This window comes from Rattus norvegicus, chromosome 5, assembly GCF_021556685.1.
Source record: "Rattus norvegicus strain SHRSP/BbbUtx chromosome 5, alternate assembly SHRSP_T2T, whole genome shotgun sequence".
Taxonomy (NCBI): Eukaryota; Metazoa; Chordata; class Mammalia; order Rodentia; family Muridae; genus Rattus; species Rattus norvegicus.
This window is the reverse complement of record NC_141538.1, coordinates 134,881,317-134,896,647: the sequence shown is the minus strand read 5'-3', so window position 1 is coordinate 134,896,647 and position 15,331 is coordinate 134,881,317. Positions and strand designations below refer to the sequence as shown.

The 15,331-nt window shown below is 42.7% G+C and overlaps 2 pseudogenes across 1 annotated transcript in view; one reads left to right on the top strand and one right to left on the bottom strand.

The window, feature by feature from the left end:
- Positions 1 to 15,331, bottom strand: part of Cyp4a8-ps1 (cytochrome P450, family 4, subfamily a, polypeptide 8, pseudogene 1) — a 140,399-nt pseudogene that overhangs the window by 53,980 nt on the left and 71,088 nt on the right. The gene's annotated exons all lie outside the window — the stretch shown is intronic.
- Positions 504 to 7,419, top strand: Pkm-ps4 (pyruvate kinase M1/2, pseudogene 4; annotated as a pseudogene).

Genomic DNA, 15,331 nt, shown 5'->3' with positions numbered 1-15,331 from the left:
GTTAAAAGGATGAACCGCTTGCAAGATATTTGAGTGCAACAGTTGTACAAAGCTTATGAGAGTAACCAAACAATATCTACACTGTGGCCTCCACTGTGAGATAGAACACATTCCCAAAAATAAGACAAGATAGACCAGAGACCCAGGGAAAAACAAAATGATACTGTTCTGTTACAGAAACACGGCCACAAAACAACTCCTACTGACATTCTTCTATACTCATAAATCAAAGCCTTGATTAGATATCATCAGAGAAATGTCCTTTTACAGTAGATGGAAAAATACCGAGACCCCCAGCTAGACAGTGGGCAGAGTGTTAGTCCTTGAGTCCTAAAATGATGTCTCCATCAAATCCTTCCCTTTGGGGCTCATGGAGCTCTGAAAAGGAGGTAGAAAGATTATAAGATCCAGAAGGCTATGCAGAACAGAGGCGCATCCTGACTCAGACATCTACTTTAGGTATTGCAATAGGATTCAAAGTCTGACCGAGGACCTCAGGGACCATGCCGCAGGCACACAGCGAAGCAGGGACTGCCTTCATTCAGACCCAACAGCTCCATGCAGCCAGAGCTGACACCTCCCTGGAACATGTGTGCTGCCTGGACATGGACTCCACTCCCATCACGGCCCAGAACACTGGCATCATGTGTACCATTGACCCTGCTTCCCGATCTGTGGAGATGCTGAAGGAGATGATTAAGTCTGGGATGAATGTGGCTCCGTTGAATTTCTCTCATGGAACTCATGAGTACCAGGCAGAGACCATCAAGAATGTCCGTGTAGCCACAGAAAGCTTGGCATCTGGTCGCATTCTCTACTGTCCCATTGCAGTGGCTCTGGACATAAAGGGACCGGAGATCAGAACTGGACTCACCAAGGGCAGCCGCACCGCAGAGGTGGAGCTGAAGAAGGGAGCCACTCTGAAGATCACCTGGACAATGCCTATGTGGAGAAGTGCGACAAAATCATCCGGTGGCTGGACTGTAAGAACATCTGCAAGTTGATGGAGGCGGGCAGCAAGATCTACGTGGACGAAGGGTTCATCTCGCTGAGGTCAAAGAGAAAGGTGCTGACTACCTGGTGTCAGAGATGGAGAATGGTGGCTCCTTGGGCAGCAAGAAGGGTGTGAACCTGCCTGGAGTTGCTGCGGACCTGCCTGCCATGTCAGAAAAGGACGTCTAGGACCTGAAGTTTGGGGTGGAGCAGGGTGTGGACCTGGTGTTTGCATCTTTCATCTGCAAGGCAGCTGATGTGCATGAAGTTTGGAAGGTCCTGGGAGAGAAGGGCAAGAACATCAAGATCATCAGCAAAATCGAGAATCTGGTTCTGTGTTTTCATGGGATTCTTCTGTGTATGAGGGTGTGTGTTTCTGTATTGATATGGGTTCCTCATGCATTTCTTTGGCTCTTTTTTTTCTGTTTGTTTTGTCCTGATCCAGTTCGTTTGGTTTTGGTTTGGTTTATCTTATTTCATTTTTTTTTTAATTCTTTAGATGCCCGTTTGTTTTCTAATGAGAGACAGAAAGTGTGCATTCAGCTGGGATAGGAAGTTCGAGGACCGCAGAAGTTTAGAGGAGAGGAAACCATAATCAGAACATATTGTATGAAAAAAAAAACAATTCTAATAAAATAAAGAAGGAAGAGGGAGAGGAGGGGAAAGATGGAGAAAGAGAAGAAGAAGGGGAGGAGGAGGGAAAAGAGGAAGAGAAAAAGAGGTGGAGAATTAATAGGAGAAGGAGGAGGAGTGTTTTGAAGGTTCAATTGAGCCATTTACCAAATAGTTTGACTCTGTGATTTTTGTCTGTCTTTTCCAAGGATGAATTGAATGAACATCTATTCACCCTGTATAGGGGCGCTGACAACAGGCAGACTTGATTCCAGTCAAACTCAACTCAGTGAGGCAGAGAGTTTATTGGGATTACTTACAAAAAATAATGAGGGGTGACTTACTTAACGTGGGTGACCCAGAGTTATCTGTATCACCAAAGAGTCTCCCCTGATTGGGTGATGACTAATAAAAGGTATAGCTTTGGAGCCTAACTTTTAGGCAAGTCAGTTGGTCTATTTCTTCTTCCTCCTAATAGTGTCACTCCATGGGCCAAGTATATCCAAACCATCACATTCCACTCCTGGCCCCCATTAGGCTTCTCTGAACAAATGAATCTATGGGGGCCCTACCTAAACGTGTTTTTCCAGCTTGTACAGTCTTGAAGAAGGCCCTTGTGAACCACTGCAAGTTTCAGGAGCTTCCTGGAACGTCTATATTATATTTAGTTTTTATGCTATAATGGATGTCTTAGGGTTTCCATTGCTGTGAAAAGACACCATGACCAAGGCAACTCTCATAAGGGATAACATTTAATTGGGGCTTCTTACAGGTTTAGTGGTTCAGTCAATCATTACCATAGCAGGAAGGCAGCATTCTGGCAGGCAGGAGAAGAAGTTGAGAGTTCTACATCTTCATCCATAGGAAGCCAGGAGCAGACTGGCTCCCAAGTGGTTAGGAAGAGGGTTTCAAAGCCCACTCCCACAATGACACACTTCTTGTAACAAGGCCACACCTACTCCAAGAAGAACATACCTCCTAGAGCCTCTTCTTGAGCCAAGCACATCCCAACCACCACAATGAAGTATTTCTATTCAGGTGAAATGACTATCCAAAATGCTACTCTTTCCTCTGGCTCTTAAATTTTTTTCCATTCCTTCTTGCTCAATATTTTCTGAGCCTAACAGAGTGTAATATAGATATTTAATTCTTTCTCTCTCACTTACCGCTAATTAGGCCACATTGCTATAGTAACATTTAGTCTCGGGACTTGAGGCTTTCCTTCCTAATACAGGAAAAAAACTTACCTTTCATGGAATCTGACAATAGCATTAACCTGTGGGGATAGGTACAAATATTCACAGACAATTTGACAGGAGCAAAACAACAGCAGTGGCCTCCTCAATTGGGACTTTATTCTTCCCAGAGGTCCAGATGTCAGTCTGGTGACACTTCTTTCCCAGCATCCTCTGATTCATTTCAACATGATGGAAATCAGCCAGAAGAGAGCTTCCAGCTCAGTCCCAGCCTTAGTTTTCCACATCCTGTGGCCACTCACAGTGTTTTTAGCAATAAGGACTTTTAATCTAGTTCTAACAGGCTTTGGGGGATACTTTCAGACAAACGTACATGAATCTGAAGTAGGAAGGCTGAATCCCCTCTCCAGAGACTATTTTCTTGGTGAATTCAAACTGTATGTGGCAATTCATCAATATAATGCATCTGCAGAAGGCATTTGCTCGCCGGGAAATAAGGGAAGATATCAATTAGTTATTTTTCTAAAGGATCAGAGGAGACAGAAGGAACCCAGTGGTGTATGCTGGATAGGTTTGTGTTGAGTCCTGTGATGATGGGTATTTGTCCTCTTTCTAAGTTGCATAATAGGTTCATCCAGGTGTGTCTTTTCTGCTGGGCTATGCTTTGGAAATGGGGTTGTCAGTAGGCCAAAACCATTTCCCCCCTTAGAGCTCTATCAGAGACAGACACTTGATTTTGAAAGGTTATCCTTTTTAAACTTTGAATCTTTAAACTTTATAAAGTCATGAATCAAGGGGGATCAAACTAAGAAAAGTATGTATCTTCACTAGTATTTAACTTGAGATCCACCCTGGTTACATTTGAGGGTGAGAACCAACTGTTTTTGTTGCTAATGTTGTTTGGTTTTATTGCTGGCCTTCGGAGTCATCAGCTGTACATAGACACAGAGACTGTTGTATATTTTAAAAGCTGAGGCCTTTAACTTGGGGTACCTACAGCTGGTCTAACCTGACTAATTCTGAAAGCATCCCACCAAGTGACCTGGTCTACCTCTCTGCTGATGTTCACCTCCATCCACCTCTGTATCTGCTGACTCATTCCTCCTGTGCCTGATTCTTCCCACTGAGCCCATCTCCAGCCGGACATCCTGCCTTTTCTCTCCTGCCTCAGCCATTGGTCATCAGATCTTTATTAAACCAATCAGAAGGGATGGAGATATATATTATAGAACACTGAGGCAGGTGATGCTTCATTAAAATAACAATACTAAAGTCTGGACAGTACTCAGCTCTCTGCCAGTACAGAAATAGCCATTTGAATAATAAAAAGACAACCTCTACACAGTGCACAAAAAGATTACCTCACCATGTTTTTACTTTGTTATTATCACACAGATAAGCTAAAGACCAAGGATATTCTAAGGCTACCTCTCTCCAATTTTGTTTTCTTTTTATTTTTTTTGTGTTTTCTCTTTACTAGATTCTCTAGATTGCAAGGATTTAAATATAAGTTACATGTGGTAAATTACAGAGAGGCTCTCCTAATCCATGCAGTCCTAGTGGTAGCCCTCTTTTAATGGGAAATTTGCCTTGTAAACTATTATACTTGCTTTCTAGCTAAATTGGAAAGACATAATAGGGATGGGTACATTAAGGATTGGGGGGGGGGGTCAGAAGCTAGATATACAGAGAGGCCAAGATATTCCCTAGCCTTCATAATCATTAGAAATTCCTTAAGCTTTCCCGACACATGAGGCTCAATAGATACTATGCTGGTAGTCTTTTGTAGAGATAATCTCCTGTGAACTGTGTAGAAGCATCATCTGTCAATAAAAAGTTGATGGCCCTTACCAAAAGGCAAGAAGTAGAAGGTGGGAATTCAGAAGGAAAGACAGAACTGTGAGAGACAGAGGTGGGAAATTTTCACCAAGGACACAGGGGAGACGCATGAAACTGAGGAGAGCCATGTGGCAGAAAGAGACTAGAACAGATGAGTCATGTAAGTTATGAGACAGTCAGGGAACAGTCCAAAGCTTATGACCTAAGCATTTATTCATGAATAATTAAGTGTCAGAATCATTATTCAGGGAAGAAAAAGGGCCGGCAGAAAAGCTCATGGCAATAGTCTTTACTTGTTTTGGATGGCAGGTCCCACATAAACAGGCTATGATTAACCAGATAAATGCAGAATCCACCAAAATCCAAGGTCATTAAGGTCATGTGGAATCACATAGGTAAGAACATAGTCAGTAGTCTCTCCTTCCTTACAATTGCTAATGAGTAAAGAGATAATACAGAGAATTCGAGTCTCCATTAATAGGAGCAAGTGTTCCAAAATGTTTCTTCTTTTCTATGGTCACTAATGAGGTAAGGAAAGATAAAGTAAGTTCCAGAGGATGCTCTTGGGACAGGAAGGGGGGGAGGGTTACAAAGGGAACATTTAAGGTGCACCTTTTCTCTTAAAGAAAGGCCAAAAAGCACCCTAAGATCCTATCAGTTTTGTCCTAACAACAGTGTCCTTTGCCTCACAGAAGCTTTGCAGTTTTATGAGATCCCATTGGTCGATTCTTGATATTAGAGCATAAGTCATTGGTGTTTTGTTCAGGAAATTTTCTCCAGTGCCCATGTGTTCGAGACTCTTCCCCACTTTTTCTTCTATTAGTTGAGAGTATCTGGTTTGATGTGGAGGTCCTTGATCCACTTGGACTTAAGCTTTGTACAGGTGATAAGCATGGATCGATCTGCATTCTTCCACATGCTGACCTCCAGTTGAACCAGCACCATTTGCTGAAAATGCTATCTTTTTTCCATTGGATGGCTTTGGCTCCTTTGTCAAAAATCAAGTGACTAAAAGTGTGTGGGTTCATTTCTGGGTCTTCAGTTCTAATCCACAGGTCTATCTGCCTGTCCCTGCAACCAACAGATTGGGAAAAGATCTTTACCAATCCTACAACTGAAAGAGGGCTCATATCCAAAATGTACAAAGAAGTCATGAAGTTAGACGGCAGGGAGACAAATAACCCTATTAAAAATGGAGTTCAGAGCTAAACAAAGAATTCACAGCTGAGGAATGCCATATGGCTGAGAAGCACCTAAAGAAATGTTCAGCATCTTTAGTCATAAGGGAAATGCAAATCAAAATAACCCCGAGATTTCACCTCACACCAGTCAGAATGGCTAAAATCCAAAACTCCGGCGATAGCAAATGCTGGCGAGGATGTGGAGAAAGAGGAACACTCCTCCATTGTTGGTGGGATTGTAGACTGGTACAACCATTCTGGAAATGAGTCTGGAGGTTCCTCAGAAAATTGGACATTGAACTACCTGAGGATCCAGCTATACCTCTCTTGGGCATATACCCAAAAGATGCCCCAACATGTAACAAAGACACGTGCTCCACTATTTTCATAGCAGCCTTATTTATAATAGCCAGAAGCTGGAAAGAACCCAGATGCCCTTCAACAGAGGAATGGATACAGAAAATGTGGTACATCTACACATTGGAATATTACCCATCTATCAAAAACAATGCCTTTATGAAATACTTAAGCAAATGGATGGAACTCGAAAATATCATCCTGAGTAAGGTAACCCAATCACAGAAAAGCACACATGGTATTCACTCATTGATAAGTGGATATTAGCCCAAATGCTTGAATTACCCTAGATGTGTAGAACACATGAAACTCAAGAAGGATGACCAAAATGCGAATGCTTCACTCCTTCTTTAAAAGGAGAACAAGTATACCCTTGGCAGAGAATACGGAGGCAAAGTTTAGAACAGAGGCTGAAGGAACACCCATTCAGAACCTGCCCCACATGTGGCCTATACATATACTGTCACCAAATTAGGTAAGATGGGTGAAGCAAAGAAGTGCAGGCTGACAGGAACTGGATGTAGATCTCTCCTGAGAGACACAGGAGAATATGGCAAATACATAGGCGAATGCCAGCAGCAAACTACTGAACTGAGAATGGGATCCCCTATTGAAGGAATTAGAGAAAGGACTGAAAGAGCTTGATCGGGCTTGAGAGCCCATATGAACAACAATGCCAAGCAATCAGAGCTTCCAGGGACTAAGCCACTACCCAAAGACTATACATGGACTGACCCTGGGCTCCAACTGCATAGGTAGCAATGAATAGCCTAGTAAGAGCACCAGTGGAAGGGGAAGCCCTTGGTCCTGCCAAGACTGAACCTCCATGAACAGGACTGTTGGGGGGAGGGTGGTAAAGGGAGAAGGATGGCGAGGGAAATACCTATATAGAAGGGGAGGGAGAGGGATTAGGGGGACGTTTGCCTGGAAACCGGGAAAGGTAATAACAATTGAAATGTAAATAAGAAATAACCAATTTAATAAAGATGGAGAAAAAGAAAGATCCTATCAGTTTGACCCAGACTTTAAAGAAGAGCGTGCTTTGTGTATTTCTTTATTCGAGTCTTGCCTAAAGTTAGACTAAAGGATAAAACAGTGACCTCTAACGGGAACTATAACTCATAATATCATAATATCCTATCACTTGCCCTTTTTTGTGTAGAATGTAAGACATTCGCTTGTTGACCTTTTCAGGTTGCTTGGCTCCACTTATAGATACACTAATGGAAATACAGGCCTAAGCTTTTTTTTTTTTTTATTAACTTGAGTATTTCTTATTTACATTTCGAATGTTGGTCCCTTTCCTGGTTTCCAGGCAAACATCCCCCTAATCCCCCCTCCCCTTCTTTATGGGTGTTCCCCTCCCTACCCTCCCCCCATTGCCACCCTCCCCCCAACAATCACATTCACTGGGGGTTCAGTCTTAGCAGGACCAAGGGCTTCCCCTTCCACTGGTGATCTTACTAGGATATTCATTGCTACCTATGAGGTCAGAGTCCAGGGTCAGTCCATGTATAGTCTTTAGGTAGTGGCTTAGTCCCTGGAAACTCCAGTTTCTTAGGCCTAGGCTTTTAAAATATACAAGAATCTCTGTCTATAAATAGCTGATGACTGTATGTAAGTCTGGCAATAAAACCAAAAAACAATAGCAACAGAAACGAAATTGAGAGCATCCAGGGAGCCAAATGAAAGACAGAAAAGTGTGGAGAAAAGAAATCCTGCTGTGTGTTTGTGTGCATGTCTGTGCATTCTATCTCAGACAGAAGATAGAGCAAGCATCAAGATCCATGGGACTTGCAACAGTCTCCAGCCTCCACCCAGGCAAGTTGAGCCCAGCTCAGCTGGCACATCTGTCCCCACTGGTAGCAGCCAGTCCAGCACCTGGAAGCCTATCATTTGGGTCCTTCTTATCTGTTCTTTTCCAAGATAGCCTGCAGCAAATTCAGGCATAATATCTCCGGTCTAGCTATCTCAAGGATGTCAGTGACCCCTGGTGGCTGGTTAGTGTTGGAGACACGTCCAAGTCTCCTAACTGGAGCAGTTCAGCCAGTTTGCAGCAATGTTGGGGAACTGAGTCTATCAAAAATAGCCATCATTCTGACCTTAAAATACTTTACATCCAAACTACATTATTCACCTTGTAAATTATTAATGGTAGATAATTTGCATGATTATATATTGGTGCTCTCTAGCATTCTTTTTATTAAACACTAAGGCCAGAAGGATAATGAATTGTTGTAGAATAGTTTACATTATGCTACACATTTAAACATGCTTAAAATGTGTTTGTATTTAGTGCTATTTAAGTGATACATAATTTTTTTTATTAACTTGAGAATTTCTTATTTACATTTCGAGTGTTATTCCCTTTCCCGGTTTCCGGGCAAACATCCCCCTAATCCCTCCTCCTCCCCTTCTTTAGGGGTGTTCCCCTCCCCATCATCCCCCCATTGCTGCCCTCCCCCCAACAATCACGTTCACTGGGGGTTCAGTCTTAGCAGGACCAAGGGCTTCCCCTTCCACTGGTGATCTTATTAGGATATTCATTGCTACCTATGAGGTCAGAGTCCAGGGTCAGTCCATGTATATATAGTCTTTAGGTAGTGGCTTAGTCCCTGGAAGCTCTGGTTGCTTGGCACTGTTGTTCATAAGGGGTCTCGAGCCCCTTCAAGCTCTTCCAGTTCTTTCTCTGATTCCTTCAACGGGGGTCCTTTTCACAGTTCAGTGGTTTGCTGCTGGCATTTGCCTCTGTATTTGCTGTATTCTGGCTGTGTCTCTCAGGAGCGATCTACATCCGGCTCCTGTCAGCCTGCACTTCTTTGCTTCATCCATCTTGTCTAATTGGGTGGCTGTATATGTATGGGCCACATGTGGGGCAGGCTCTGAATGGATGTTCCTTCTGTTTCTGTTTTAATCTTTGCCTCTCTATTCCCTGCCAAGGTTATTCTTATTCTCCTTTTAAAGACGGAGTGAAGCATTCACATTTTGGTCATCCGTCTTGAGTTTCATGTGTTCTACGCATCTAGGGTAATTCAACCATTTGGGCTAATAGCCACTTATCAATGAGTGCATACCATGTGTGTTTTTCTGTGATTGGGTTACCTCACTCAGGATGATATTTTCCAGTTCCAACCATTTGCCTATGAATTTCATAAAGGCATTGTTTTTGATAGTTGAGTAATATTCCAATGTGTAGATGTACCACATTTTCTGTATCCATTCCTCTGTTGAAGGGCATCAGGGTTCTTTCCAGCTTCTGGCTATTATAAATAAGGCTGCTATGAAAATAGTGGAGCACGTGTCTTTGTTACATGTTGGGGCATCTTTTGGGTATATGCCCAAGAGAGGTATAGCTGGATCCTCAGGTAGTTCAATGTCCAATTTTCTGAGGAACCTCCAGACTGATTTCCAAAATGGTTGTACCAGTCTGCAATCCCACCAACAATGGAGGAGTGTTCCTCTTTCTCCACATCCTCGCCAGCATTTGCTGTCACCTGAGTTTTTGATCTTAACCATTCTGACTGGTGTGAGGTGAAATCTCAGGGTTGTTTTGATTTGCATTTCCCTTATGACTAAAGATGTTGAACAATTCTTTAGATGTTTCTAAGCCATTCGACATTCCTCAGCTGTGAATTCCTTGTTTAGTTCTGAACCCCATTTTTTAATAGGGTTATTTGACTCCCTGCGGTCTAACTTCTTGAGTTCTTTGTATATTTTGGACATAAGCACTCTATCAGTTGTAGGATTGGTAAAGATCTTTTACCAATCTGTTGGTTGCCATCTTGTCCTAACCACAGTGTCCTTTGCCTTACAGAAGCTTTGCAGTTTTATGAGAGCCCATTTGTCGATTCTTGATCTTAGAGCCTAAGCCATTGGTGTTTTTTTCAGGAAATTTTTTCCAGTGCCCATGTGTTCCAGATGCTTCCCTAGTTTTTCTTGTATTAGCTTGAGTGTATCTGGTTTGATGTGGAGGTCCTTGATCCACTTGGACTTAAGCTTTGTACAAGGTGATAAGCATGGATCGATTTGCATTCTTCTACATGTTGACCTCCAGTTCAACCAGCACCATTTGCTGAAAATGCTATCTTTTTTCCATTGGATGGTTTTGACTCCTTTGTCAAAAATCAAGTGACCATAGGTGTGTGGGTTCATTTCTGGGTCTTCAGTTCTGTTCCATTGGTCTATCTGTCTCTCTCTGTACCAATACCGTGCAGTTTTTAATCACTATTCCTCTGTAATTCTGCTTGATTTCAGGGATAGTTATTCCCCCTGAAATCCTTTTATTGTTGAGAATAGTTTTAGCTATCCTGGGTTTTTAGTTATTCCAGATGAAATTTTTTAATAATTAAAAAAGAAAATGTAGGGAAGTCCCATACCCGCGGATCCCGGCCCACAGCAACTCTCTCCTTCCAAACCCTGTAGGAGAGAGACCACACAGCCTGGTCAGGTGGGTACTCCTGAGGCTGCAGAGCAGAGGAGACCACCAACACTGCCCACCCCTGCCCACATCCCTGGCCCAAGAGGAAACTGTATAAGGCCTCTGGGTTCCCGTAGGGGAGGGCCCAGGAGCGGCAGGACCCCTGCACCTGAGACACCGCCGGAACCTGAAGGAAACAGACTGGATAAACAGTTCTCTGCACCCAAATCCCGTGGGAGGGAGAGCTAAACCTACAGAGAGGCAGACACGCCTGGGAAACTAGAATAGACTGCACTCTGCAAACATCCAGATGCCAGAGGAAAACACCAAACGCCATCTGGAACCCTGGTGCACGGAGGCTCCCGGAAAGAGCGGCGCAGATCTTCCCGGTTGCTGCCGCCGCAGAGAGGACTTAGGCAGTACCCCACGAGCAAACTTGAGCCTTGGAACCACAGGTAAGACCAACTTTTCCGCTGCAAGAAACCTGCCTGGTGAACTCAGGACACACAGAGGCAGAATACCTCTAGAACCGGGTACTTCCTGTGTTTACCGGAAGTCCCACACCCGCGGATCCCGGCCCGCAGCAGCTCTCCGGTCCCAAACACCGTGGGAAAGAGACCTCACCACCTGGTCAGGTGGGCACTCCCGAGGCTGCAGAGCAGAGGAGACCAACAGCACTGTCCATCCCTGCCCACATCCCTGACCCAAGAGGAAACTGTATAAGGCCTCTGGGTTCCCGTAGGGGAGGGCCCAGGAGTGGCAGGACTCCTGTGCCTGAGACACCACCGGAAACTGAAGGAAACAGACCGGATAAACAGTTCTCTGCACCCAAATCCCGTGGAAGGGAGAGCTAAACCTTCAGAGAGGCAGACACGCCTGGGAAACCAGAAGAGACTGCACTCTGCACACAGATCTCGGACGCCAGAGGAAAACACCAAACGCCATCTGGAACCCTAGTGCACGGAAGATCCCGGAAAGGGCAGCGCACATCTTCCTGGTTGCTGCCACCACAGAGAGCTCGTGGGCAGCACCCCGCGAGCAAACTTTAGCCTTGGCACCACAGGTAAGACCAACTTTTCTGCTGCAAGTGACCTGCCTGGTGAACTCCAGACACAGGCCCACAGAACAGCTGAAGACCTGTAGAGAGGAAAAACTACACGCCCGAAAGCAGAACACTCTGTCCCCATAACTGGCTGAAAGAAAATAGGAAAACAGGTCTAAAGCACTCCTGACACACAGGCTTATAGGACAGTCTAGCCACTGTCAGAAATACCAGAACAAAGTAACACTAGAGATAATCTGATGGCGAGAGGCAAGCACAGGAACCCAAGCAACAGAAACCAAGACTACATGCCATCATCGGAGCCCAATTCTCCCACCAAAATAAACATGGAATATCCAAACACACCAGAAAAGCAAGATCTAGTTTCAAAATCATATTTGATCATGACGCTGGAGGACTTCAAGAAAGACGTGAAGAACTCCCTTAGAAAACAAGTAGAAGCCTACAGAGAGGAATCGCACAAATGCCTGAAAGAATTCCAGGAAAACATAAATAAACAAGTAGAAACCCATAGAGGGAAGACACAAAAATCCCTGAAAGAATTGCAGGAAAACACAATCAAACAGTTGAAGGAATTAAAAATGGAAATAGAAGCAATCAAGAAAGAAAACATGGAAACAACCCTGGATATAGAAAATCAAAAGAAGAGACAAGTAGCTGTAGATACAAGCTTCACCAACAGAATACAAGAGATGGAAGAGAGAATCTGGGGAGCAGAAGATTCCATAGAAATCATTGAATCAACTGTCAAAGATAATGTAAAGAAGAAAAAGCTACTGGTCGAAAACATACAGGAAATCCAGGACTCAATGAGAAGATCAAACGTAAGGATAATAGGTATAGAAGAGAGTGAAGACTCCCAGCTCAAAGGACCAGTATATATCTTCAACAAAATCATAGAAGAAAACTACCCTAACCTAAAAAAATAGATACCCATAGGCATACAAGAAGCCTACAGAACTCCAAATAGATTGGACCAGAAAAGAAACACCTCCCGTCACATAATAGTCAAAACACCAAACGCACAAAATAAAGAAAGAATATTAACAGCAGTAAGGGAAAAAGATCAAGGAACATATAAAGGCAGACCTATCAGAATCACACCAGACTTTTCGCCAGAAACTATGAAGGCCAGAAGATCCTGGACTGATGTCATGCAGACCCTAAGAAAACACAAATGCCAGCCCAGGTTACTGTATCCTGCAAAACTCTCAATTAACATAGATGGAGAAACCAAGATATTCCATGACAAAACCAAATTTACACAATACCTTTCTACAAATCCAGCACTACAAAGGATAATAAAGGGTAAAGCCCAACATAAGGAGGCAAGCTATACCCTAGAAGAAGCAAGAAACTAATCGTCTTGGCAACAAAACAAAGAGAAGAAAGGCACACAAACATAACCTCACATTCAAATATGAATATAACAGGAAGCAATAATCACTATTCCTTAATATCTCTCAACATCAATGGCCTCAACTCCCCAATAAAAAGACATAGATTAACAAACTGGATACGCAACGAGGACCCTGCATTGTGCTGCCTACAGGAAACACACCTCAGAGAAAAAGACACAAACTACCTCAGAGTGAAAGACTGGAAAACAACTTTCCAAGCAAATGGTCAGAAGAAGCAAGCTGGAGTAGCCATTCTAATATCAAATAAAATCAATTTTCAATTAAAATCATAAAAAAAGATAAGGAAGGACACTTCATATTCATCAAAGGAAAAATCCCCCAGATGAACTCTCAATCCTAAATATCTATGTCCCAAATACAAGGGCACCTACATACGTAAAAGAAACCTTACTAAAGCTCAAAACACACATTGCACCTCACACAATAATTGTGGGAGATTTCAACACCCCACTCTCATCAATGGAGAGATCATGGAAACAGAAATTAAACAGAGACGTAGACAGACTAAGAGAAGTCATGAGCCAAATGGACTTAACGGATATTTATAGAACATTCTATCCTAAAGCAAAAGGATATACCTTCTCAGCTCCTCATGGTACTTTCTCCAAAATTGACCATATAGTTGGTCAAAAAACGGGCCTCAACAGGTACAGAAAGATAGAAATAATCCCATGCATGCTATCAGACCACCACGGCCTAAAACTGGTCTTCAATAACAATAAGGGAAGAATGCCCACATATACCTGGAAATTGAACAATGCTCTACTCAATGATAACCTGGTCAAGGAAGAAATAAAGAAAGAAATTAAAAACTTTTTAGAATTTAATGAAAATGAAGGTACAACATACCCAAACTTATGGGACCCAATGAAAGCTGTGCTAAGAGGAAAACTCATAGCGCTGTGTGCCTGCAGAAAGAAACAGGAAAGAGCATATGTCAGCAGCTTGACAGCACACCTAAAAGCTCTAGAACAAAAAGAAGCAAATACACCCAGGAGGAGTAGAAGGCAGGAAATAATCAAACTCAGAGCTGAAATCAACCAAGTAGAAACAAAAAGGACCATAGAAAGAATCAACAGAACCAAAAGTTGGTTCTTTGAGAAAATCAACAAGATAGATAAACCCTTAGCCAGACTAACGAGAGGACACAGAGATTGTGTCCAAATTAACAAAATCAGAAACGAAAAGGGAGACATAACTACAGATTCAGAGGAAATGCAAAAAAATCATCAGATCTTACTATAAAAGCCTATATTCAACAAAACTTGAAAGTCTACAGGAAATGGACAATTTCCTAGACAAATACCAGGTATCGAAGTTAAATCAGGAACAGATAAACCAGTTAAACAACCCCATAACTCCTAAGGAAATAGAAACAGTCATTAAAGGTCTCCCAACCAAAAAGAGCCCAGGTCCAGACGGGTTTAGTGCAGAATTCTATCAAACCTTCATAGAAGACCTCATACCAATATTATCCAAACTATTCCACAAAATTGAAACAGATGGAGCACTACCGAATTCCTTCTATGAAGCCACAATTACTCTTCTACCTAAACCACACAAAGACCCAACAAAGAAAGAGAACTTCAGACCAATTTCCCTTATGAATATCGACGCAAAAATACTCAATAAAATTCTGGCAAACCGAATCCAAGAGCACATCAAAACAATCATCCACCATGATCAAGTAGGTTTCATCCCAGGAATGCAGGGATGGTTTAATATACGGAAAACCATCAACGTGATCCATTATATAAACAAACTGAAAGAACAAAACCACATGATCATTTCATTAGATGCTGAGAAAGCATTTGACAAAATTCAACACCCCTTCAGGATAAAAGTCCTGGAAAGAATAGGAATTCAAGGCCCATACCTAAACATAGTAAAAGCCATGTACAGCAAACCAGTTGCTAACATTAAACTAAATGGAGAGAAACTTGAAGCAATCCCACTAAAAACAGGGACTAGACAATGCTGCCCACTCTCTCCCTACTTATTCAATATAGTTCTTCAAGTTCTAGCCAGAGCAATCAGACAACAAAAGGAGGTCAAGGGGAAACAGATCGGAAAAGAAGAAGTCAAAATATAACTATTTGCAGATGACATGATAGTATATTTAAGTGATCCCAAAAGTTCCACCAGAGAACTACTAAAGCTGATAAACAACTTCAGCAAAGTGGCTGGGTATAAAATTAACTCAAATAAATCAGTAGCCTTCCTCTACACAAAAGAGAAACAAGCCGAGAAAG